The sequence below is a fragment of the Pantherophis guttatus genome, chromosome 1 (genome assembly GCF_059756535.1).
Source record: "Pantherophis guttatus breed Tessera chromosome 1, ASM5975653v1, whole genome shotgun sequence".
NCBI lineage: Eukaryota > Metazoa > Chordata > Lepidosauria > Squamata > Colubridae > Pantherophis > Pantherophis guttatus.
This window is the reverse complement of record NC_142063.1, coordinates 324324890-324351682: the sequence shown is the minus strand read 5'-3', so window position 1 is coordinate 324351682 and position 26793 is coordinate 324324890. Positions and strand designations below refer to the sequence as shown.

Here is a 26793-nt window from a genome sequence, read left to right as displayed (position 1 = left end):
AATAATCATCCACAGCTGGGATTAATTGCAGTTAGGCTTCACATCTGGTTGTGAAAATGGGCTGATCAGATCCTGTTAACCTGGAATCTCCTATTTTGCTATTCTTATCCAAGCTTTCTAAACCCAGTGGTTCCATGTAATAAAATTCTCTTTTTTAAAAAAATCACAGTACTTGAGGACATACAGTTGAATAAATAACTATATGTTGCTATGCTACATAGCATACTCAGCTGTACATCTCCACCCCAGACCACCCCAACGATGCCCTTGATGTGATGTCTCGCTGCCTGGAGGCCGTGCGGGTCTGGATGGGGAGGAACAGGCTCAGACTCAACCCTTCCAAGACCGAGTGGCTGTGGCTACCGGCGTCCCGATATAGTCAGCAGGTGCCATCGCTGACTATTGGGGGTGAATCTTTGCCCCCCAAGGAGAGGGCTCGCAATCTGGGTGTCCTCCTGGACGCACGGCTGTCTTTAGAAGAGCATATGACGGCCGTGGCCAGGGGGGCCTTTTATCAGGTTCGCCTGATCCGCCAGTTGCAGCCCTTTCTGGACCAGGACGCCTTGCGCACGGTCACTCATGCCCTTGTCACCTCCCGGGTGGACTATTGTAATGCTCTCTACATGGGGCTCCCCTTGAAGAGCACTCGGAGGCTCCAGCTGGTCCAGAATGCAGCCGTGCGGGTGGTTATGGGCGCACCTCGTTGTGCCCGCGTGACACCCCTCCTGCGCGAGCTGCACTGGCTCCCAGTGGTCTTCCGGGTGCGATTCAAGGTGTTGGTTACCACCTTTAAAGCGCTCCATGGCACAGGACCCGGATACCTTCGAGACCATCTTCTGCCACCAATAGCCTCCCACCAACCAGTCCGTTCCCACAGAGAGGGTCTCCTCAGGGTGCCATCAGCCAAGTTATGTCGGCTGGCGACACCCAGGGGGAGGGCCTTCTCTGTGGGAGCCCCAACCCTGTGGAATGAACTGCCCCCGGAAATACGTAAGATCTCCGACCTCCGGGTGTTCCGCTGCGCACTGAAGACCCTGTTGTTCCGCCAGGCAGGGCTGTCAATATAATAATTTTAAATTGGGGTATTTTAATTTTTGGGGTTTTAAATCGGCCAAATCTATTTAATTATTTTAATTTTTAATTATTGTTGTGTCTTGTGTTTTTAAATTGGCTGTACACCGCCCTGAGTCCTTCGGGAGAAGGGCGGTATAGAAATAAAATTATTATTATTATTATTATTATTATTATTATTGGTTTTCCGATAGCTTTACTGAACTTCATTTTACTTTCTCCCTTTTTCAAATGTTAGGTTATAAGCTTTTCATGGGACATGGTAAAGCTCCATGAATACAGAAGATGCTATATAAATAATTATTCAAAAGACCTGGTTCACACAAGAACATATTCGTGACAGAAGCACTCATTATGATAGCAAAGTTTGGTATATCCAAAAATAGATCCAATTCTTCTCTGCAGAAGATCAAAACAAGCAATCTTTGCCCTTGATGCTGAAATGAGAAAGAACTTGGAGGGGGGGGATCATTTGCCTTTTTCAGTTTCCTTTTATATAATATGTGCATCTGATGAGGTTTCTCAATGTTATTTCATATTTCATTTGGATTTTCCCTAAGTCTTTTATCTCCTCCTGGGAAGTCATGATGGCTTCACAGGGCAAATGTCTCTTGGTTCATTTTCATGAATGGTATCTACTGTTTATAGGCAAAGAATGGGCCCATCATTATTTTCTCATGATAACAGCTTGCTTTTGCAAAATATTGCAGCCATTTGGCCAAACACTACGTTATCAAAATTCACCCATGACAAGGATGAACAACATGCAAACTTGGACTTCTTCAGACTCGCTGATTTGTAGACAATTTGGCTTCCTAAATAGGGAAGGAACTGGTAGCAGCAGGATGCCCCCACTATACAAAGTTTTCTGTCTCAGGAAAACTGCCAAAGAAGGGAGAAATGTGCAAATCAAGTTGGCATAAGGCTCGTATATGTCCATCTGTCTTAAAGAGAGGCTGCCTGTTGTAGAGACAAAATGCTAACGTTTCTAATTATCTTTCTTAATGAGAGTGACATTGTCATCAATGTGAAGGGTAGGGCTAACTGCGAATGTTATAACACCAAATAAAGACTCTCAGAAATCCTGACGCCTTAGAGATGAATTCCTGCAGGGAACTGACCCTTTTTGTTAGTATTCTGGAGAGTGGGAAGCATTCTCCTGAGAAGCATATATGTGTTTCTCTCCCATCTGTTTCCAAAGATACATAAACATTTTATTATTGTGCATAAATTTTCAATACTAACATTAAATCAAACAAAATGTATTTGGGTAGTTTGCTTTTTTTACTGTGATTTTTAGAATTGAAGTTGCTTTGTTTCATGTTAATCTAAAAGCATAAATATTGCAAACAAAAGAAAATAATACAATATGATATACATAAAGAGACCAAGAGGTCCTTGGTCTTCTCTGAGTTTCCTTGTAGATGTTTCATTACCCTAACTAGGTAATAGCATCAGTTATCAGGACTAGCACTGATATTGTTACCTAGTTAGAGTAATGAACCGTCTGCAAGAAAACAAGCAAGCTCAGAGAGCACCAAGCACCCTTCATGTCAACCCTAAGCTACAAATATTCTCCTTTATTGGTACATAAAGAAACTTTATATAAAGAGACTGATGGTGTCAATCATTCAAAAGTGGAGAAACAGGAAAGGATGTCATGTGACTAAGAAACCCCACACTTGAAGACCTTTGTCTAATCCAGGGATCTGCAACTTTAAACACTCAAAAGAGTCATTTGGACCATTTTCCACAGAAAAGAAAACACCAGGAGCCACAAAACCCTTCCCGTGCCTGACTATTTCTTGAGCAGCCACAAAATTAGCATATATAGTTGAATTAAACGTTCTGTTTTCTTCTGAAACTTTTCTTTTCTTGGATTTATCCATGGTTGGCATACTGGGGATTGAAAAACTCAATAAATCGTATGCCGGCAGGTTTCACACATTGACGGTTGTGACGCATATTTTGAGTGACAGGGAGCTGCAGCAGATGGGTGAAAGAGCCACATGCGGCTCCAGAGCCGCAGGTTGCTGATCCCTGATCTAATCTGACAGCCATTTTCAAACCACTTTTATTGAGATCCTAGCACTTTCACTGAGAAAAGAGGAAACAGCAATTAAGAAGCACATCTTATTTGCTAAACACACACCTAGTAGACATCCCCCAATGCAAGACTTAACAAAAAAATTATTTAATCTCTTCCATGTGCTAAAATAGCATACCGGCCATCTTTGTGGATAGACTGGCAGCCATTCCAAGCATCAAATGCCTCTCCCCTTTTTTTAAAAAAAGAAAAGTGGAGGGGGAGCAAAACACCTTATTAATTTATAAAAATTAAATCAGCTACAAATGGGTTATTGAAAGGAAAGCCAGACTTTGATTTTAATTAAGCCAAACTGGAGGAACACCTGGGAAGAACTGGCAGCCGGAAGGAAAAGCAAGATAAAAGCAGCCAAAGGGAATAATGAGAAGATGGGAAGGCAGAATGGATTGCACACAAAGAAGGGAGGAAAGCCTCTGGCTTTGAATTTTAATGCCAGTCCCTCAATTCCACTTCCCCCAAATGCCAAGTGACTATGTCCTTGAGGTAAGGAGAAGCCAGTTCCATGTAGTGGTTAAGGTGCTTGGCTAGAAATCAGGAGGCAGTGAATTCCAGCCTTCCTCTCTTACGAATCAAAACCACTGGGTGATTTTGGGCTAGTCACACTCTCTCAGCCCTATCCATTCAGAGGATTGCTGTTGTGGGGAAAATAGATTTCATAGATTTGATATTGTAGGTCTGACATCAAGAGACTCTCTGAGAAAAGTAGAAATTGATTTTGCAAGAGGAGATCTCTTGAATTTATAGCATCGTTCTCAAGGCCACTAACAATCTCCATCCTCCTTTAGAGCCGTTTTTCTTAAAGTGTGGTCCTAAGACCCCTGAGGGACCTCCAAGAGCCTCTTGGGAGTCCATGAAATCAAAATTATTTGACAGCCTATGTGGAAAACTAATACATTAGTGCATTAAACATTAGTAAATATAATGAAAATATATACGAAGTGAGAAGGAGGCGTGACAGAGAAAAACGTTTAAGAAACACAGCTTTAGAGCAAATTAGGAGATCTAAACTAGTGGGGGAAAATACCACACTGAAAGAAGGAATGCATATTAATGGCAGGACTGTAAAATATAATGAAGCCTGGCATCTCCACCCTATTTTTAGCCTCAAGTTGTTGTACAAAAGAATCCTTAACACTGCTTCAGGATGGAGTAGTCCTATCCCTGCCATGAGTGAAGAAAAAAATAAAACAGGAAAAAAGGAATGAAACAGTACTAAACTCCTTATCTTCCCACCGTTCATAGAGTCAAAATAACACAAACTGAGCCCCCGCCTCACAGAGGAAGCTAAAGCTAAAAAATTCAACTTCCTCTCCCAAGCTCTTATCTCCAGACCTATTAGATATGGCAGTGTTTCTCAACCTTGGCTACTTGAAGGTATATGGAGTTCAACTCCCAGAATTCCCCAGCCAGCATAGCATAGCATAGCATAGCATAGCATAGCATAGCATAGCTGGCTGAGAAATTCTGGGAGTTGAAGCCCACATATCTTCAAGTAGCCAAGGTTGAGAACAACAGTGATATGGCATTTCTCCCTGCTCTACTCTCTTGGTATCGTTGGCTTTTAAAAAATTTTTAAAATTGCGATAAATTAACTCTTCTGCAGTAAAAACAACCAGTTGTATTTTGGTGGCTGCGAATTTATTGAATGTTATATAGCTGACGTGACACTACCATGTTTCCCTGAAAATAAGACCCTGTCTTATGTTTGTTTGAACCCCAAAATAAGCGCTTGGCCTTATTTTCGGGAAGGTCTTATTATTTTGGGGCACGTGGAGCAAGAGAGGGCTCCTCTGGCTGTTTTACCTGATTTCCAGCTCTGTCTCCCTAACCCTAACTAGAGGAAATGGCCGGGACCGGCTACGCATGCGTTTAAATATTTTCAGGGAGGGCTTATTTTCCGGGGGGGGGCTTATTTTAGCACATGTGCTCAAAAGCCCAATTGGGCTTATTATCAGGGGATGTCTTATTTTCGGGGAAACAGGGTAAATAGGAGACAACTAGATTTTTTTTCTATACAGCACTGCAGAATTGGTCACGTTTTCTTATGTAGAAACAGAAAACTCCAAATGGGGCTTCACTCCCCCTGTCCCCATCACTCCATTTCTCTCCCCAAAACACATTCTTGTTCTGAAAAGGAAGAGGACACTGTTCTCAAACTTGATTCAGCATGCTCTGCAATGGTGAGGCATATCATTTAGGTTAGGTTTAGGTTTAGGTTTATTTGATTTGTATACTGCCCTACTCCCGAAGGACTCAGGGTGGTGAACAGCCAACAATAAAATACATAAATACAAAAAATTTAAAAACCAGATAAAATCAAATTAAATCATTTTGGCCCAGACAGATTAAAACAGATTTAACCAGCCTCACTGTAAAATAGGTGGTAAAAATAAATTAAGAGAACAGAACAGTGGTGGGTTTCACATTTTGTTGCCACCAGTTTGCCCTGCGCGCACCCCTTCCGTGCACGCACTCAGCCTTCCGCACATGTGCTTTGCTCGTGCACACACCTTCCGCGCATGCACCCACCCTCAAAACTGTGACTAAATAGGATGGCATAGAGCCGAGGCAAGCCCACCCGCTATCTCCGCTACCGGTTCACCCGAACTGGTATGAACGAGCTGAATACCACATCTGGAACCCCATTTTAATTGATTGCAGAGGATGTAGTCTGAAATTATAGCAGGCAGGGTATCTTTACTGAAAGAATGCCAAGCTTAGGTGTCATTTATCACTGGAAATTTTGGATTCCAAAAATGTCCTGGCCTATGCAAACCTTCATGAAGATGGCCATTCACCTAAGCACCAGATCCACAAGACTGATTGGAAGAAAAAGTACAGGTGGTCCTTAACTTACAACCATAACTGAGCCCAAAATTTCTGTGGTTAAGTGAGACATTTGTTAAGTGAGTTTTGCCCCATTTTACCACCTTTCTTGTCACACTTGTTAAGTGAATCTCTGCACTAGATAAATTGGTAAACTGGTTGTTAAGTGAATCTGGCTTCCCCTTTGACTTTGCTTGTGAGAAGGTCGCAAAAGGTGATCGCATGACTTTGGGACACAGCAGTGGTCATAAATATGAACCAGTTGCCAAGCTTCTGGATTTTGATCACATGATCATGCGGATGCTACCAAAGTCGTAAGTGTGAAAAACTGTTGTAAATCATACTTTTCAATCCTGTTGTAACTTTGAATGAACTGTACTAAATGAACTGTTGTAAGTTGAGGAGTACCTGTTTCTGTTTCCTAGATTGCAGCTGCAACATCAAGCATGCTCTGATCAAGGTGCATGAGTAAAATATTCCTTCAATAATATGCCCATTCCATCTCTGCCAAGTCAAGCACAATCCCTCCCTCCCTCTCACTAATTCACTCACTTTTTCTCTTTAGTGATAGTCATCCTACTCAGCCCAATTACTGAAAATCAATTATTGCCCTCAGATCCCACAGGGAGATGTCTGTCAAAGAGTTCTCACTTCACAGGCACATTACAGTATCATGCTGCCACAGTAGAAGGCAAAAGAGTTGTTCTCATCCCATTCAGAGAGAAAAACACTTCTTAAAAACATGAAAAGAATGGGAAAGGACCTTTTTTCAGATACCTGGGTTTAACAGCAGGCATTGGACTGGGGACTAATATAGTCCCCAGAATTTGTCTACAGAATATAGTCTACAGAATTTGTATTTATTAATCAGGAATAGCTAATTCACCCATGGGTTGCAAGTAGCCCTCTGTGAACTTTCTGTTCCTTGGCAAACTCACTTATTTTCAACAATGCTATTTTCACATGTTCCTACTTTTAAGGATACTAAATGACAGTGCTTATGTGATATGCTTAATTAATCATCTTTTGAGGGTTGCACAATGCACTAAAATATACTTTAATTAAATGGGCTCAATTTGCATTACATGCTACAACATAAAAACATGACCAAATTTAACATTAAAGGAGCTTGGCATTTTTGTATTAATGTGTGTGAATACATTTTATGTACTTCCCCCAACTAAATAGGGCTCTCTTTATCATTAGCAAGGAATGTTGCATATTGCACGGATAAAATAAGACATCCCCTGATAATAAGCCCAATCGGGCTTTTGAGCGCATGGCAATAAGGCCAAGCACTTATTTCAGGGTTCAAAAAAATATAAGACAGGGTCTTATTTTCGGGAAAACACAGCAGTTTCCTAATATGCTCTTTTTCTTATCAAGAAATCTTGATTGATCAAAAACACAGTAGATTGTGGCACTCATATCTACAAGCCTATCTGGTAAGTTATATTTTCTTTTCTCTTTTCTTAATATTTCTATTACTTGTTCCTTTCCCATGCTTATTATTCCATTTTCAACATATTATTAACTTGAAAATAAATAGTGTAATCAGGTATGTATGGATATATGTATAACATATTCAGCTACTGCTTAATTGATAAAATAAATCCTGTTGTCTGAAAAAAGCCCCATGAGTTAAATAATTATCTCCACTGTTCTCAGGACTGAAATATTTGTCATTCCCCTCACAGACACCACATCCCAGCTAACATTCTCTGTGGTCTGAGAAAGAAAAACAACAAATTTGTAGCTACCAACCTTTGTAGAAGCAAAGGTTGGATTTTGAAGAAGCAGAATGTCAAGTGTAGTGATGCTTCTGAACTTTAATGTTAGAGAAGACTCCTGAAAATATCACAAATGGTCCTTAAGCAAATCAACCCAGAGCTCTCACTCAAATGATCTCAATAATTTGCACAAATGATCAGCTCATTTTATCATAATTTGGACATACTTTTCTCTCTCGGAAAATCTGTAATGCTGGGAAAGATGGAAGGAAACAGAAGAAAAAGACACCAGCAGTATTGTAAACTGAATGGATTAAATTAAAGTGGTGACAGAAACACCAATGAAAAAGGACCAGATTGGAAACAAATCCATCTATGTAGTCACTAAGAGTTGAGACCAACTTGATGGCACATAATTAATTAATCACCACCAAAAAATTGTTCAAGAACTGTAGACTGATTGTGTTTTGTTTCACTTTCATTGAAATTAGATAGCTTTGTTGAATTTTTTTGATAGTCTACATTCAGTTCTGAAGATACTACTGGTGTGGAATAGAACAGTCATGGGTCATTTGTCCAAATTTTACTAAAGATCAGAAAAAGTTTCTGTAGTTGAATCCTAGGCTTTTAAGGCTAAATAATGCTGTTCCATGGTCCCCATGACCTCCAGCAAGTCTTCCCCAAATTTAGAGGTAGTCTGTGCTAAGTCATGGTTTGTTTAACCATGGTTTACTTTGAGAAGCTAGCCAAAGATGAAAACATGGGTACCATGTCAGTGAATCACAGAACAGAGGACACTATTCTGGAAACTGTCTAGAGCAAGGATACTCAAGGCCTGGGGCCCAGATCCAGCCAGCAGGGTACTTAGATCTGGCCAGCGGTGCCACCCTGGAAACAGCTAAGGATTGCCCCCGCGGTGCCTCTGCCAGTGAAAACAGAGCTCGTGAGGGCTGTGGGTGGCCTTCACGAGCTCCGTTTTTGCTGGCAGAGGGTTGCAGGAGCCTGTCACAGCTGAAAATGGAGCTTGGGTGCCCGTTTTCTCTGGCAGAGCGCTTGGGCCACCACAGACGCCCCTGACATGAGTGATGATGAGCTGGCCACGGGCCCCCCTGGCCACGCCCCACAAACCCCTGAGGTCAAACACAACCCTGATGTGGCCCTCAATGAAATCAAGTTTGACACCCCTGGTCTAGAGTGTTGACTGTTAGCAACAAATTTCTTCAAAGAGCACTGTGAAATTTAAGCAATATGGCCAGAGAACTGGGCCTACTTCTGACTTTCAAACAAGACCACCAGTTTTTTCCTCCACAGAAGGTACTTTAAAGGCACCTTTTAACTCCACTTTAGTTCCAGTGAAATATAGTTTCCTAGCCTACCAGTTGCTAGGCTACCACAACATTCTCCTTTGCCTGCAACTAACCACAAGCCAGAGCTAAAGAGAATGAACACTGAGGACAGTTACTGGTCTGCAAGAGCATCACTCAAAGCTTTGGCAACCTGAACTGTGTGATGGAAAATGTATCTGCAAAAAAACTGGAACAATATTCATATTCATGTTCATATTCTCTCTCTCTCCCTCCTTCTCTCCCTCTCTCTCACACAAAACATCGCAAAACATCTCATGTAAGTCATTCCAGCTGCACAGCCCAGCTGTACACACACATACACTATCTCTTACTCATTCACACACACTTACAAAGAGACAGAACCCATTAGAAGCTTTCTTGAGGATCACATCACTGTTTGGTGAAATGAAACCTTTTATCAGGCACTCAAGAGTTGTTTTCTCCTTCAACAAGCATTCATTTCATGGAAATCTTAGATGCACTTGCTTTTCCCTTCCAGAACGAGAGAAGAATAAAAACAAGGCATTTTTCTAATATTGCATCTTTTCCCCTGGTTAGCATCAAAAGACCACCTTCCTATTAGGTTTCACTCAAATTCAAAGTTCAGTTTTTAATACACTAAGGTTTTTATAGCAGCCATGGGGATCAGATATGTGCGGGGAGGCAGGGGGTGGAAGAGAAAAAGTTTTTCATATTAAATTATATCTATAACCTGCTCTTTTCTAGCTAGACAATACCCAAAACTACTGTACATGAAGCCTGGCAGGAATGCCTCTTGATGAGCTGCCTCCTGGTGCCTTGGATATGCTATACAAGAAAGATTACATAGGACTGACCATTTCAGCTGTTGCAAGGGATGCTTTATTTCTTGAATAACATTTTTGAATAATTATGAAAGAATACAGTATTGATAGAATAAATGTAATACAGTGTTACTCAGAGATGAGCATTGAGGATACCAAGATGTGTTCTATGTCTTCATAAGGGCTACAGTATAATAATTTATGAAAGGTATAGAGCCATTTCTCTTTGTTGAAAAACCTGTGCTTGTTTTCCAGATGTATTGTAAGATGTTGGCACTACTTAGTAACCCAAGGTCAGCAAAAGATGTAATCTTCCTTTCAGAAATTTGTTCATGAGTCATATGATTTCAGACTTTGGAATGCAATTTTTAATTGCACAACTCTCTCTGCTTTGTTTGTACATGTTTAGTATTCACCCTGGCTAGATATTTTTGTGGTTTGGAATATTGTTGAAATCTTAAAAAAGGAAATTTAGTAACCAAATTAATTGCACACACAGCCATTGAGGTTGGAAAAGATGAAAAAATAGAGATGACTAACTGATTTTGCCACAATCTCTCAACCTAGGGAAGGGTGTGCATATAGAAGCTGTTAGATGAACTCCTATGTACAGAGCTAATATTAAAATGGGAAAAACATGCATTCAAATCTTATAGTATATATTCTTACATCTCTCCATTTAGAGCCTCTCATATCCATCCATCCATTTTCTCTGTCTCTGTGTTATATACATTCATCCAGTGGTGAAATCCTCCAAGGTCTGCTACCAGTTAGCTGCATGCATGCATGCACAGTGTATGCTAAATGTGCAGTTCGCACACATGAGCACCACAGGTACTACCACGCAGGACCGTGCAAGATCCTGGTTTTGTCACCTGTCTCTAGATTTAATCAGACTCCCGATCTGGGAAGATCAAAGCAATTAAAAATGTTTTTCTAGCACAATAGGATTATCATATGTGCTCAGTATTGCTCAATATTGCCAGAGAAAGTTGGATGTTAGACTCTGAATGTCCTCATCTAGCCAAATATCTAAAAGGAGCTAAATGTTCAGGATTTTTTATTTATTTATTGTTTATTTTATTTATTTCCAAAGATCCTTTACCACATTCCCCCACCTTCTGTGTCAATGCATATCCTACGCTCTTATAAAAAGATAAGAAGAAACTTGCTGCATTGCCATGGTGGCGCAGTGGTTAAAATGCAGTACTGCAGGCTACTACTGAAGTTTGGCAATTCGAGTCTCACCAGCCAGGGGTGGGTTCTAAATTTTTTTACTACCGGTTCTGTGGGCGTGGCTTATTTTGTGGGTGTGGCTTGGTGGGGGTAATGTGACTGGGTGGGCGTGGCCAACCTTTTTTAAAAAAAACTTTTAAAAGCATTTTTTCTACAACCTTAAGACTTTGCAGAAAAAAATGCTTTTAGAAGCCTTTGATGATCAGGCAACTCAGCTGGGATCACCAGAGGCTTTTAAAGGAATTTTTTTTTCTTACAACCTCTTCGGCCGAAGATGTTGCAGAAAAAAATGCTTTTAGAAGCCTCTGACAATCCCAGCTCAGACGAGCGATCCTCAGAGGCTTTTTTTTTTTTACTTTTAAAAGCATTTTTTCGGCCGAAGAGATTATAGAAAAAATGCTTTTAAAAGTTAAAAAAAAAAAGCCTCTGATGAGGTGGGCGGGGTAAGCGAGCAGCAACCGGGCCGGGACCGGTTTGGGGGTATGGCCAGCCAATGTTATTATCGGTTCTCCGAACTACTACAAATTTTTACTACCAGTTCTTGCGAACCGGTGCGAACCAGGAGCAACCCACCACTGTCACCAGCTCAAGGTTGACTTAGCCTTCCCTCCTTCCGAGGTCAGTAAAATGAGGGCCCAGATTGTTGGGGGCAATATGCTGACTCTGTAAACTGCTTAGAGAGGGCTGAAAAGCACTGTGAAGCAGAGTCTAAGTGCTATTGCTAAGTGCTATTAGCCCATAGACCTATATAGTCCACAATACTATGTCACATGACCAACAATTTTCTTTAGTCGGTTCCAAACAACAGATGGTTAAGATATGCTGGTTGTGATCCAGAAGGTAAAAACAGTAATAAATAATACTAGCAATTTATTCATTTATTTAAATGATTTATAGAGCTGCTCCTCTCATAACAGTGATACATGAGATAGGCAAAGACTAAAACCACCACGGCCACCATTTATATCCTGACCCTCCATGAACTTAAGGAATTTCTTATAATAACTTGCCATTGCACAAGAGTTGACCATGAATTTAACTCTGCCTTGCATGAACAGGAATTTCTTGTGGTCAATCAACAGTCTGGTAGAAACAAATGTTGTTCAGAGTCATGAGCTCACTACATCAAGTCCTGTATCTCCCTATATTAAGATTTAATGGTGGTCTTGAGTTCTAATTTCATGAGAGAAGAAAAGAAACACCTCTCTCTCTTCCCCCACACCACCCATCTATACTGTGGATAATGTTATATTCTTCCCTCTTATTTTCCTGGCTCTCCAATTCTTTTCCAATGTCCCCACTTCTGATACTATTTCCACTTTTTCTTTGAATCCTTTGTATCCCTCTTCTGTATCTGTATTTGGTTGCTCTTGGACTCACCAGCAAATCTCAGCAGAGTTTTCCAAGATGCTTGGCTCATACTTGCCTTAAGTTTCTTCAGCACAACACACCATAAATAGACAATAGCTTTTAAGCTGAATTTAAAAAGTTACTAAATATGGATATGCAATTTAATTTATACCCCCTGTAACTTAATTTTTGCCCTCCTTCATCCAGGCCTCCAACAGTTTAACTGATTTGTTGCCATGTCTTTATGAATTTAAAGTTTGATGATTCTTGGTTTTTAGCCCTGATTCCCACTTCCTTTCTCCCCTACTTCCTGTCCATCTTCCCATCGCTCTTTACATGGCCAGCCTCAATCTAGGAATCCAGCCCAGGATACTATGTTTGCTCTGCTTCTGACTTCCTTGTTCAGATCCAGCCCTTTTCTCTGTTCCACCAGCATCCTGGGAAAAACAACAACAAAAAATACATGAAGAAAAGAAGGAGTAATTGAGCAACGTGGTTTCTTATTTTTTTTTAAGTGCTAAGTCTTTTCATGATCTAATGAATCTCTTTGTGGTCAGTACAAAAGAGCAGTAATTCAACCAAATTCATCCACATTTCCTTTCTTGATAACCAGATGCAAGTGTATGATGAGAAGAGAACGAGGACAAGAGCTTTTTTAAAAAATAAGCTACTCTGAAATAGAAAGAACAAAAAAATGCACCCTTTTTTTGTGCATCCATCAGCTCAGTGCTCCTCTGTTCTCCACACTGATGGAAATAAAGTTTAAATACATTTTACACCATTTGCCAACATACCAACAATGGATGGCACTATCTATATAAACCTAATTAATTAGATTGCTTTGCTAATTAATTGGGTAGCTGCCTCCACACAAAACTATTCAAAAAGTCATTTTTGGGATATTTGCCAAGGCATGCATATACTACAACTATGTCTGCCTTGAGAAAGCTCTAAACATAATTTTAAAGAATTAGCAAGCACTATATATTCCTGGTACTAAAAAGGTGGATTTATGACACAAAGTCCACATTCCATGTTTTCATTATAAGGTTAAATGGTAGCTCAACTGGTCCTATTCCACACCATGATTTGGACTTGCTAAGAGCAGAAGATATGCACCTAAGATTTCACAATCATCCAAACTTCTGCGACTCAAGTCCGTTCTTAACATTTCATAAATCAATTCTTCATCCATTTATTCTCGGGTTTGGAGATAGAAATATATGTACTATTGATCGCAGAAACTGGTCCACTACATAGTCTTATGCCTGATGTTTTTTGCTTTCCTCTGGGATAGCCTTTATAGTTTAAGAATTAAAATATCTTTGTTGCACTTTAATTCACAACTCAGTTTCTGATAAAATTCTGGTTCTTCTCTATTGGTCCCCTAGGAACTTACCATGACATTCCACTCTTTAGTTTAAGTGCTTTGAAGTTATTTATAATGTACCCCTTTGTATTCAAGGAAATAGCAGCCTGTCAATCTAGCAGAGCGGAGCCTTGGCCGCAAAGGGAAATGTACACTGGAGTAAATTTCCCCAAGTCATTTGAATGCCTGAAATGCTTTATTCTCTGAATGCAGCAAAGGGGATAATGCATACTGGCACATGTTTTTTCATAGTGGATTGAAGCTACATTCTATTAGAACAGCAAAAAAGATTTCTCTATCGCTGACAAAATCATATTTATTAGTCAGCATCCTATAACTGTTCATCTTTTATCCATATCTATGAAATTGCTATAAAGGAAGGAAGGTATGTGTTAACGCAAACTGTTTTCTTTTATCAGAAAAAAAACTCATTTTTTTCAACTATGCCCAAAAAAGGAAAAATAAAATAAATTCACCCAAAACAGATTTAATAATTTGACTGATGAAACAATGGCCAAATACTTAAATAAGTAAATTATTGAAGCAAAGGAAGTTGTTTTATATTTAAAAAATCCTTTTGCTAAATTATTAAAATGACTAAGTTGTTGAGACACATTATACATTATTATAATTGTATAGAAAAACATGAGGAATGTGGGATAAACTGGACAATCTTTCTTGATTTTTATCATGAAATTTCAAAATAAGAATGTCTATGGAGATTGTCAATCATCCAGGTCATGGATGTCCCAAAAGCGCTTTTCAAAAGGCAACTGGACTTTCTTGGTTTTTTTTCTTTGAAAATGTTTCAGTTCTCATCCAAGAAAGTGCAGCTGGCTTTTGAAAAGCACCTTTGGTTTAAATAAGAACATTGATATAATACCCTTTTTTACAAATGAAAATAAAATATTAAAAATAGTTACATGCAGGAAAAGAAAGACCCTCTTACAAAATGGGTTCCCTACTGTCAGGTCAAACAAGGCTTAAGAGAATGGACCCAATCCTTCCTCCAAGGACAAGCCAGCTTCAACCCCATTTCATTCCTATAACCAATCTTCCCCAATTGTATATCCCCAACTGTATATTCCCCAATATAAAGGTGTGACTCCAAATATGTAAACTTAAACTCTCAATTCTCTGGTACTGTTAGGAATTACAGTAGTTTAAATGTACACATCACATCTGAAGAGGTCCCAGTTTTGTGAAATTGCATTAGATTTCTCTAGATTTCCTTAGAGTACAGGTGAAACTCGAAAAATTAGAATATCGTGCAAAAGTTCATTTCTTTCAGTAATGCAACTTAAAAGGTGAAACTAATATATGAGATAGACTCATTACATGCAAAGCGAGATAGTTCAAGCCTTGATTTGTCACAATTTTGCACGCCAAAAGGAGGCATGCAGTAAGTAGAACAACGCACAAGGGAGGTATGTGATCAGCTGTGCCGCGCAATCTTTTTTTTTTTTACTTTTAAAAGCATTGCTTTTAAAAGTAAAAAAAAAGCCTCTGACGATCGCGCTGTTCAGCTGTGATCGTCAGAGGCTTTTTTTTACCTTTTCAAAAGCATTTGTTTTACAACGTCTTCAGCCGAAGAGGTTGTAGAAAATATGCTTTTAAAAGAAAAAAAAAAGCCTCTGACGATCAGGCAACTCAACTGGGATCGTCAGAGCCTTTTAAGAGAATTTTTTAAACAATCTCTTCGGCCAAAGAGGTTGTAGAAAAAATGCTTTTAAAAGTAAAAAAAAAGCCTCTGATGATCGTGCGACTCAGCTGGGCATGGGCGGGGTGGGGGCAGGGATTTTTGCTACCGGTTCTTCGAACCACCCGCTGCCATCGCTACCAGATCGGGCGATCCGGTCCAAACCGGGAGCATTTCACCCCTGGTTTGGATTCCCAGGAGGGAGGGAGTGTATTCCAAAAGACCAAGAGGCAACTCAGTCAATTTGTGTGAGAGAAAGTGGGTGAAGACTATGCCTCCTTAGAGTGTATGTTTTATGAGGGTAGTATCTTTGGCAAGATTCTGTCTATAATTGAGGAACAATAAAGAAATCTGCTTAGAAGAATTACTGTATTCTTCTTAGTTTTTGAGGCTTGACAGTACATTTCCTTATACAGTAGTCACACAAGTTTCAGTAGCCTAGTCATGTGATCAAAATTTGGATGTTTGGCTACATGTATATCTGTGTATTTGCATGTATTACAAACCCTTGCAGCATCTTGGGATCATATGTTTTTCATAAATTGTAGCATCTATGAACTCATTCATGAAATTTTACCTATGGATGGCTAGTATTCAGAGGACTTTCAGTGTCATAGGTTATGATAACAATTGTTCCAGGGGGAAAATTTGTTTTAATTGCTTTTCTTCTTTAATAACTATTTTTTATTCTTTGTAAATTTTTTTGTTTTGCATTCTTTGCATACTACTCTTGACTCTTTTGGGAGGAAAAACAGAATAAAAATATAAATAGCAGTTGGACAGGACCCTTTTCATTGCCATTGAAGTTAGTGGCTCTACAAAGGTCTCAACTCTCAGCTAAAATATACTAGTTTTCCATTACACTGGCTGAAAAAAACTTACACTGAAACAGTTCTATGGATTCACAAAAGGGAAAGATTCTCAAGCTGGAATCTGTGCTGTAATTTTGCTTCACTGAAGGTCCTCAGCAGACGATGGCAGCATTTAACTGAATTGAGCTTGAAAGTTATGTAAAATTAGGATTGATTAATGCTCAAGTGGGAGAGCTCCAGGGAATAGTAGGGATGCTAAGTCTAGACTGGAGAATTTTAAAACATGTCTCAATAATAGATAAAAGCCATTTTTGGCTTTTGTTGGCTGCCAACAAAACTACATGGATATATTCATAAAGTCACCAGAAATCAAACTCGGTAAAGGACCTTACTCAGCTGCCCAGTTCTTCCCCATAAAACTAACAGCAGAAACTCAGAGCTGTATTCAAGGAAGTAGGGTGGCTCATGGACACACGGAAAAACAGAAGAGGATCTGGGAGCAACCCAGAATTTACTATATTCAAATCTCATTAACATCCATTGAAGCAAGCAGAGTTACAGGGAAATGGAGAATTTTCTTCTTTTTTTAATTTCCAGCTTTCTATGTGTGAAGCAGAAAAAGTAAGATATTCCTTGAGGAGATTGTGAAATTATGCCTCTTGAGACATCCTGAAACTTTTAACACATGACTAGTGAATTAATGTTGAAAAATATTTAAATTCCAGAGCGTTGGTGTTTAATAACATATAATCTGTGATTCCAAGAGCTTTTTCACACATTGCAAATACCAAGTTGTAGTATTTGCTGTCATGGCGCCACAGACCAATACTACTTATGGATATTTTCAACTTAAGTGAACATTTACCAGTATATTGTAATCTCAACAATTTGGTCAGAAATTTGCCTCCAGAACTTCAGCTACTCAAATGAAAAATGAACAAAACCTTGAGTTAAATTTCCTCAAACATTGTGATGTCATCATGGCATAGTCATCTTCTTAGTGTAATAGTGATAAAAGAACTTTGTTCCCAATAAGTAATGGCTATACAGGCCTACACAATGCTAGAGAAAGATTGACTGAAGAGTTTTCCATTGTGCCCAAGAGATTAGTATTCAACAGCTACAAGGATACCTTTGCATACCTATATTCATTTGGACAATTTTCTTGACCAAAGATGAAGATCTTTAATGACTTCATGATCCATTCCAAAGTTGTCAACTTTGGAACAGATCATGAAGTCATTAAAGATCTTCATCTTTTCTCCTATGATAAAGGTTTAAGGCTCTATTCTTAGCCCTAAATAGTACAATTTTCTGTGGCACATGTCAGAGGATCAATGCTTTGACAGTCCTGTCTATTAAGAAATGAATGGTTCAGTAAGTTCCAAATTTCAGCTACTGGATAAACTAGGGGTGAAAACCAGCAGGTTCTGACAGGTTCCAGCAGGTTCTGACAGGTTCTGGAGAACCGGTGGCGGAAATTTTGAGTAGTTCGGAGAACCGGCAAATACCACCTCTGGCTGGCGCCTGAGTGGGGAGGGAGTGGAGATTTTGCAATATCCTTCCTCTAGAGTGGGGTGGGAATGCAGATTTTGCAGTATCCTTCCCCTGGAGTGGGGAGGAAATTCAGATTTTGCAGTATCCTTCCCCTGGAGTGGGATGGGAATGAAGATTTTGTAGTATCCTTCCCCTGCCATGCCCACCAAGCCACGCCCACCAAGCCACACCATGCCCACCAAGCCACGCCCACAGAACCGGCAGTAAAAAAAAATTGGATTTCACCACTGGGATAAACCATTATAAAATAAAACATTCAGGACCTGTGGTGCAGCAGGAATGGATCCCAGGGCCAAAATCATGTGCCTCCCAAAAGCCCATCTTGAAAATGATGGAAAAGGTCACAGCAAACAAGGCATCAGGCTCCTAATGGCAGGTTTGGATTAGGCTGAAGATTTCCAAACACTCAAAAACGGATGGCTAGTAAAGAATCTTATACACTAGGACTAAAGCCACTTTAAACAATTCACTGACTTTTCACAGTTAAAGCTGTTGTCTGCATCTTATACTCTCTTGAGTTTAAACTCAATAAATCCTCCCACTCTTTCCAAATCTTAATGGAAATACTGTTTTATGCTTCTCATGTGCTATGTAATCAGGTGTCTGTTGTTTCTTTACATTTCTAGCATTCCCCCTTTGGGAAACTCTACTTCTCAATATATATTCTACATCTAGCATCAATACATGGATTGTCACAGGTACCTAATGGAAATCACACTGGCTTGCTATTGCATATTTTCTTATGCTTTTTTTTTTTTTTTTTTTAAACATGATATACTCAGGGGAGGAGCACTTCACATTGCACATAGAAAGAAATGCCCATTTTTAGATTCAGGGACTAAAGTAATTTAATAATAGCACCTCTATGATAAATTACTTGTATCTCTCACAGCCACAAAGACGCAAATTATATTTTCCACAATTACAATATAAGCAAGATTCTATTAAGACCACAGGTCAGGAAAAGTTAATTACTGGAAACTCTTGCGCCCAGCTCATTGTTGAAGGAAAGGAAACTCTACCTAGATTACTGGAATTTATTTATATTTGTTACTAGTATTTCTATAGTGTGGTTCTCCAAAATGGCTCCAAGCAGCATGCAGCATAATAAAGCTTAGAAATATCAAAGCAATGACAATACATATTACCAAGTTAAAATTGGCGTACAAGATACACAGTACAATTCTGCAAAGGTTATAGTGGCCATGACTTCACCTGCTGAGGGTGTGACTCTAGTGAATCTCTAAATTGTGAGCAAGTTCCACCTAAAGGAGTGTATCTAGCAGTAAATATAGTACATTACTGGAGTCAGAAGGTTTATATATTCACAGCTTGCTGAACTCAACTTATGTCTATTTTCCCTCCTCCAGATCCTGACAGCCCCTACAACTGAGAATGTCCCCCTATTACCTGTCTTGCCAGAACTGGAGAAACAGAACTGAATAACATCTGTATATTGATAATACCCCAAAACATGCTGACCTGTGGCATCATCCAGTGTCTTCATATAGTTATTAAATAGTATGAGGGAAAGGACTGGGCCATGCAGTTCAGTAGCCATGGGCTCAACATCTCCTTCCACTGTCTAGAACTGGCAACTCAAGGAAGAAAGCCACCAAAGCATCAGGGCTTCCCTCCTAAAATTTGCAGCTGCTCTAAAAGGATACCATGGTGGATGGCACCAAAGACTGCTAACAAGTCAAGCAAATTAGACTCTTCCTATTCCAATCTTGCTAGAGGCCATCAAGCTGGGAGATCAATGTGGTTTTGGTACTTTACTCAGACCTGAATCCTTACTGACAAGGATCAAGATAATCAATTTCTTCCAGAAGTCTCTGTAGCTGTGCACACATTATCTACTCTACCAGCTTTTTTAAAAAGAGAAGGTTAAACACAGGGCAGTTATCTGCAGTTGCTGGACCAAGAGTTGGCCTCTTGAGAAAGGAATACATCGATGCCTCTTTCAAAGCTTTCAATGCCTATCACCCAAGGATGTGTTACTACTTCAAATACCCAGCCACTATTACCTTCTTGGATGCTTTTATTAACCAGGAGGGACAGAGATCCAGTCCACACCATGCTGGACTTAAGGTACAGAGAAGCCTGCTTCCTCAGGCCTCACCGGCTCAAAACAATCAAAGATAACTAAGCTATATGATGTCTCTGTCATCTCAGTTGGATCTGCTCCACAAATAATGCAACTGCACACAAACACAAGTTAATTTAATTTAATTTAATTTAATTTAATTTAATTTAATTTAATTAATTCAATTTATATGCCGCCCCTCTCCAAAGACTCAGGGCGGCTCACAATACATTTTTAAAAAATCATTATAAAAAACATTTAAAAATTAAAAACATTAAAAACATTAAAAACTCATTCATGCCATTCATGGCCGGATCTCACCAGATCACAAGAGCAAGATCAACGGCCCCAGGCCTGCCAGAAAAGCCAGGTCTTCACTGCTTTTCGGAAGGCCAATAGGGTGGGGATGGTCCAGACCTCAGGAGGTAACTGTTCCAGAGAGCTGGGGCAGTCACAGAGGCGGCCCTCCCCTGCAGGCCCGCCAGCCAGCATTGTTTAGCTGACGGGACCCAGAAGAGACCAATTCTGTGGGATCTTACCGGTCGCTGAGAGCTATGCAGCAGAAGGCGGTCTCGAAGATAACCTGGCCCTGAGCCATGTAGGGCTTTAAAGGTAATAACCAACACCTTGAATTGTGACCGGAGACCAATAGGGAGCCAGTACAGCTTGCGGAGAATTGGTGTAATGTGGGTGTACCTAGGTGCACCCACGACAGCTCGCGCGGCTACGTTCTGGACCAACTGTAGTCTCCAAACACTTTTCAAGGGTAGCCCCATGTAGAGCACGTTGCAATAATCTAACCATGAGGTGACAAAGGCATGAGTGACTATGAGGAGAGCCTCCTGATTCAAGTAGGGTCGCAATTGGTGCACCAGGCGAACCTGTGCAAAGGTCCCCCTAGCTACAGCTGTCAGATGTTGCTCTAATCTTAGCTGTGAGTCTAGGACACCCAAATTGCGAGCCCGTTCTGAGGGGGACAATTTCTTCCCTCCCCCCAGAACCAAGGATGGACAATCAACATAGTCTTTAGGAGGCAATACCCACAGCCACTCAGTCTTGTCTGGGTTAAGTCTGAGCCTGTTGACTCCCATCCAGACCCTCACAGCCTCCAGGCACTGGCACATCACATCCACCGCATCACTGATATACAGATGCAGAATAAATTCCTTTCAATGGCCCAGGAACAATTTTGGAATCATGGTGAAGGAGTGGTACAGGCCAAATGCTTTTTCTTCCAGTACAGAACGTTCAAACAAAAGTCAGAAGGATTAATTTTACTGGCAAGCTTGGTTTAATAGTCCAGATACTAAACTCCCTATGCTAGCATACCAACTTAGCAACAAAATGGAGAAGAGAAGTTAGCTTTCATTCTAGCCTGCCTAGAATTAAGAAGCGGCGTCTGCCTCTTAATAAGACCAAATTTTAAAAAGATTTAGATAACCAATATGACTATAGCACCATCCACTTTTGAGAACTTTAAGAAAACGTTACATCTGGATTCACATTGAAGAGGTCAAGCTCTATTTAGAATTGCCTAGAAAAACTGAAAATAACCCATGGAAAAATTGTTAATAACCCTCCCAAATACCTTCTTTCAACTATTTTTGTGACACGCAACAATAATCGCCATGAAGAGGTAATGGGCTTTGAAAACCTCTCAGAATGAGATTTCACAAAATTATGTCCCCTTTTATCAGATACTCAGAGTGAAGTAGCTGCCTGCCTGAATAATAAAAGATTATTATTTAAAAAGCTGTTATAACAATTGCATTGGCTTCTAGTTTTTTTTACCAACACATTTCAGAGTTCTGACACTCTTGAGCAAATCTTATCCTTAAAGGGCTATACAGCATATTGCAAAAATTCTACCACAATATTACAGAAAAACACCATAAATGGCATCATCATGACAGATAACCATGTACAGTTCAGCTATAAACACAATGAAACAGGATGGTCCTATGAAGAGTATGATTACACTATATCCTACATTCTTCTGGAATGCAATTGCAGGTCCCTTGTTGAACTTCATACCTTTCAACTCCTCCAGATTTGACATAAGAAAAATTTACCTCCCATTGACCGATTACTGATTAATTTATTTTTACCATTAAAAATTAAAGCAAAATGTAGGAAAACAATAAAATGTATTATAGATTTATTACTGACAGCTGTAGACAAATAAAAAGATACTGTATTTACCAAAGCTGTTTGACAGCTGGACATCTGATACTGATGGCCAGTGCAATGAAATTAGCAACTTGCTTGGAGATATCCAGTAACCTGTAGGGTAAGAGCACCCTGGTGTAACAGTAGGTTAGAAAATACAATATTACTGGTAAGTTCACTGACCATGCTGAATCCAACAAACAGATGCAGTGTGTCCTTTGTGCAGGGATATATTCAATCTTTTAACAGTGAAAATGGCAAAATATTATAATCAACAGGTAAGAATGAAAATTCTTCTGTGGGATTGGCAAACAATATTTGCTAAATTCTTAGCATGGGAGAATAGCCTCTTGAACCAAGGAATGGGTTTTGCTCAATTAAATGTCTATGGAGATTCTCAGTCATCCAGTTCATGGTTGTCCCAAAGGTGCTTTTTCAAGAGGCAGCTGGACTTTCTGGGGTTTTTTGAAGACGTTTCTCTTCTCATCCAAGAAGCTTCTTCAGCTCTCAAATATTTTGCTTGGGTTCTGCTATATAATGGCATCAAGATTCCACATGCAGATAATTTTAGTGAAATTAAAAAGAGAGGATTGACTAACAGGGAAATAGAAGGGACACTTTGCCCACAACGGAAATACATTGCACAAGGGAAGGTGCAAGTCATCACCACATGACTGATGGTTTGAAAACATGCCTTAACAGTTATTTTCCTAGAATCCTAATAGGCACCCTATGCAAAATATCTAGACACAAAAAGCCAACTTTAACCTCCACTTCACTCTAAAGCCATGTGAACCAGCATACAGTTCTTCAAAGAGCCAGACAGAAAAAATTTGCTCCAAAGAATTTCTAGTTGAGTGACCAGAGAAAGGCTGTATCTGGGGAACTCTTTTTTCTTACCTTTCCCCCTCCCCACCCACCCACCCACACATATCCCCTCAGAAGGCATTAAAAAGTGTACAATCTTATTTTCTTCTGGGTGGGGCTCCAGGTTCCTGCTTCTCAAAACTTCATGCGCGGTGCATACCAAACTCGCGCTATGCACACACATACACAATGTGCACCAAATGCACGCTGTGTGCACGCATCCACAGTGTGTGCCAAATACATGCTGCACATGTGCATGCACAGTGCGCACCAAACGCACACTGTGCATGTTCATTGCACACCAAACGCACGTTTTGCCCGGAAAAAGGAGGCTTAAGAAGGTAAGTAGAACAGCAAGGGTGGGGGAACAGCTGTGCCGCGCGATTTAGATTCACTAGAAAGCAAGATTTCCTGCTTTCTAGCAAATATAAATCACACGGCACAGCTAATCGTCAGAAATACCAGTTCAGACGAACCAGTAGCTTTTTTTTACTACCAGTTTGCGGAACCGGCGCAAACCGGTAGCATTTCATCCCTGCTTCTATCCCAGGCTCTCCTGAGTCACACAATATATTAAACTATAAACTCAAGGGCAATTCTTATGTTCGTATAACATGCTAGGCCCAAACCAAAAAATGTATAATGGTACAAAGCAGGGGTGAAATGCTCCCGGTTCGGACCGGTTCAGGCAAGTAGGTAGTGATGGCGGCGGACAGTTCAGAGAACCGGTAGCAAAAATCCCTGCCCCTGCCCCCCATGCCCAGCTGAGCCGCGGGATCATCAGAGGCTTTTTTTCTTTTAAATGCCTCTGATGAGCCAAGCTCTGACAATCGAAGCTCTGACAATCCCAGCTGAGTTGCCTGCCAACTGAGTTGCCTGCCAACTGAGCTGCCTGCCAACCGAGCTGCCTGCCAACTGAGTTGCCTGCGATCAGGCAACTCAGCTGGGATCGTCAGAGTCATTTAAAAGAAAAAAACTTTTTTTCTTTTAAATGGCTCTGACGATCCAAGCTCTGATGATCCCAGCTGAGTTGCCTGATCACAGAGGGTTTTTTAAAAACCCTCTGACAATCAGGCAACTCAGCTGGGATCATCAGAGCCTTCTGAAAGCATTTTTTACATGGTTTTACATGTAAAAAATGGCTTTGAAAGTAAAAAAAAATGGCCACGCCCACCGTCACATTTCCCACCACCACCAAGCCCATGGAACTGGTAGTAACAAATTTTAGATTTCACCACTGGTATAAAGTGATACATTCAGTTAACTTACTGTAACTGTTAAGACAACAGCTGAGCTCCTGCAACATGCTAAATTGCAAACTACCTAACTCCACTTTGTGCTGTGCAAATTCAGCCAGTCAGCACATTGCAAGAGTCTACAGTACGGATGTACCAGGGCATCGGTAATTGTTCCAAACAGAAATCCAGCTGTCAGATCAACCAGCTACCAAATACCTTCAGACAGAACAATCATAAGTATGCCTGTGGTTATACCTGCAGACCCAAATTAATGCCAAGGCCAGTTTCTAGCTCACTATAGTTTAAACATAATTTAATTTAAGGTTTTTTTTTCCTATTGTGGTACTTCATTACCACAAAAGGAATAATTAGAGGAATAACATAATCAATGGTGCAAACAATACAGTATGCATATCACTGTTTTAATGTGTTGTGTGCCATTTATGCTCTTTTCTGGACAGAGAGATTCTCTGCTCGGTCATAGTTTGGACTACTGCAATGTGCTTTACACGTTGAAAAGTATCCAAAAGTTTTAACTGGTACAAATGCAGCTTCTTGAGCAATCTTGGGTGCCCAAAGAACAGCGCATATAACACCTTTGCTATGTGAGCTGCATTAGAGGCTGGTTGTTTCCGGGTCAGATTCAAAATGTTGGTTATGATCTCTTTAAAGTCCTAAATGGCATGGGCCCAGAACCATCTTTGTCCCAGCACAACGGAACCATCTGTGTCCAATCACAACATCAATCTGTCCTACCCAGGAGGAAGGGTGTGTGTGTGTGTGTGTGTGTGTGTGTGTGTGTGTGTGTATCAGAGGTGGTATTCAGCAGGTTCTGACAGTTCTGGAGAACCAGTAGCGGAAATTTCGAGTAGTTCTGAGAACCGGTAAATACCACCTCTGACTGGCCCCACCCCCATCTATTCTCTGCCTCCAGAGTCCCAGCTGATCGGGAGGGAATGGAGATTTTACAGTATCCTTTCCCTGGAGTGGGGAGGGAATGGAGATTTTACAGTATCCTTTCCCTGGAGTGGGGAGGGAATGGAGATTTTACAGTATCCTTTCCCTGGAGTGGGGAGGGAATGGAGATTTTACAGTATCCTTTCCCTGGAGTGGAGTGGGAACAGAGATTTTATAGTATCCTTCCCCTGCCACGCCCACCAAGCCACGCTCACCAAGCCATGCCCACAGAACCAGTAGTAAAAATTTTTGAATCCCACCACTGGTGTGTATGTATGTATTAGATCTGCTTGCCACCCATCTCACCTCCTGAGATGTTGCAGACCCTGTCAGTTAAAGGATTTCGAATGGTGGGGTCCAGGAATAGAGCCTTCTCTATCATCGGCCCTGTCCTCTGGAACATTCTCCCTACAGAGGCAAGGCAGGCTCTGACTCTCCTGGCCTTTCAAAAATATCTGACGATCTGGCTCTTGCCGTCTCACTTGGGGCTCATGCAGCAGGAGCTGTAGCCATGAAGGCCCTCCTCTCTTTAATTAATTTTTAATGTTGAATTTTACCAGCCTTGTCTTTACTTTAATTTTTTATATTCAGTTTTTGTGTTTTTAACATTTTATTTGTACATCACCCAGAGTTCCTCCGTGAGGGAAATGGGCAGTTTCTAAATCTGATAAATAAATGTCATGCAAATAATAACTACATTAATCCTCAACTTGTAATGTTTGTCTTCATCCAACCCAACTCCATCTCTGGACACAACCTCCTCCTGACCTTAGCCAATCATATTAATGAGATCAGTTAATTAGGTTATTTGCCCTTATGCTTTTAATGTAGATATGAAACTGCAGTGAAGGAAGGATGAAGAAAGGAAGGAAGGATAAAGAAAAATCTTGAGGCAATCCCAAAGTCCTCCCAAGGTTGAACCTCTCTCCCCACCACCCCCAATATAACCAATTTCTGAATCCTTTCCTCCAGAAAGGATCAAAGCCCAAGTCCCAAAATCAACCGAGAAAGATACCATAGCCAACCATAGTAAAAACCATTCAAACGTTTTTCTATTCTTTTAAATTCCCCTACTAGGCTGACTAATTTTATTTTTATCACAAAACCAGGTTCAAAAGCATAGTACAGTTCATATAATTACTATGGTGTAAGATAGCTGGAAGTGAGACAACATGACCTATAATCTTTCTGAAAGAAAAAAAATAGAATCCAAAAGGTGAGTGATTACATACATCTTCAAGAATTCTGAAGAAGGTAAAGGCTACAGGATTACATCTCCAAATACTCAGGAAATGAATCCAAAGGTTTACAAGGATTTAAACCAATCTCTGAAGGCATTCTTCGGTTAAAGCTCTGTTCTCTTTCAATTCTTGCTAAACACAATCAATCTTCTATTGATCTTACTGTTGGTTTTTTTCAAACATAGTAAATCAATTTTAGCTCTTGCCAACACCAATAAAATTTGGGGGTGTGCTCTCTAGAGACAAGCAAGGTGGTTTTTTGAGTATTATATTGCTATAGTTCAGAACAATAAACCTTTAGGAACTTGGATCATATCTACATATTACCT

At 40.2% G+C, this 26793-nt stretch overlaps 1 protein-coding gene and 1 long non-coding RNA gene across 2 annotated transcripts in view; both read right to left on the bottom strand.

Annotated features, from left to right (window-relative positions):
* The window catches only part of PITPNM3 (PITPNM family member 3), a 141575-nt gene that overhangs the window by 88772 nt on the left and 26010 nt on the right, over positions 1–26793 (bottom strand). The gene's annotated exons all lie outside the window — the stretch shown is intronic.
* The window catches only part of LOC117667596 (uncharacterized), a 38906-nt gene continuing 24087 nt past the window's right edge, over positions 11975–26793 (bottom strand). The window contains exon 3 of the long non-coding RNA XR_004592079.3: positions 11975–12906. This is a non-coding gene — a long non-coding RNA (uncharacterized LOC117667596). The remainder of the gene's footprint in view (positions 12907–26793) is intronic.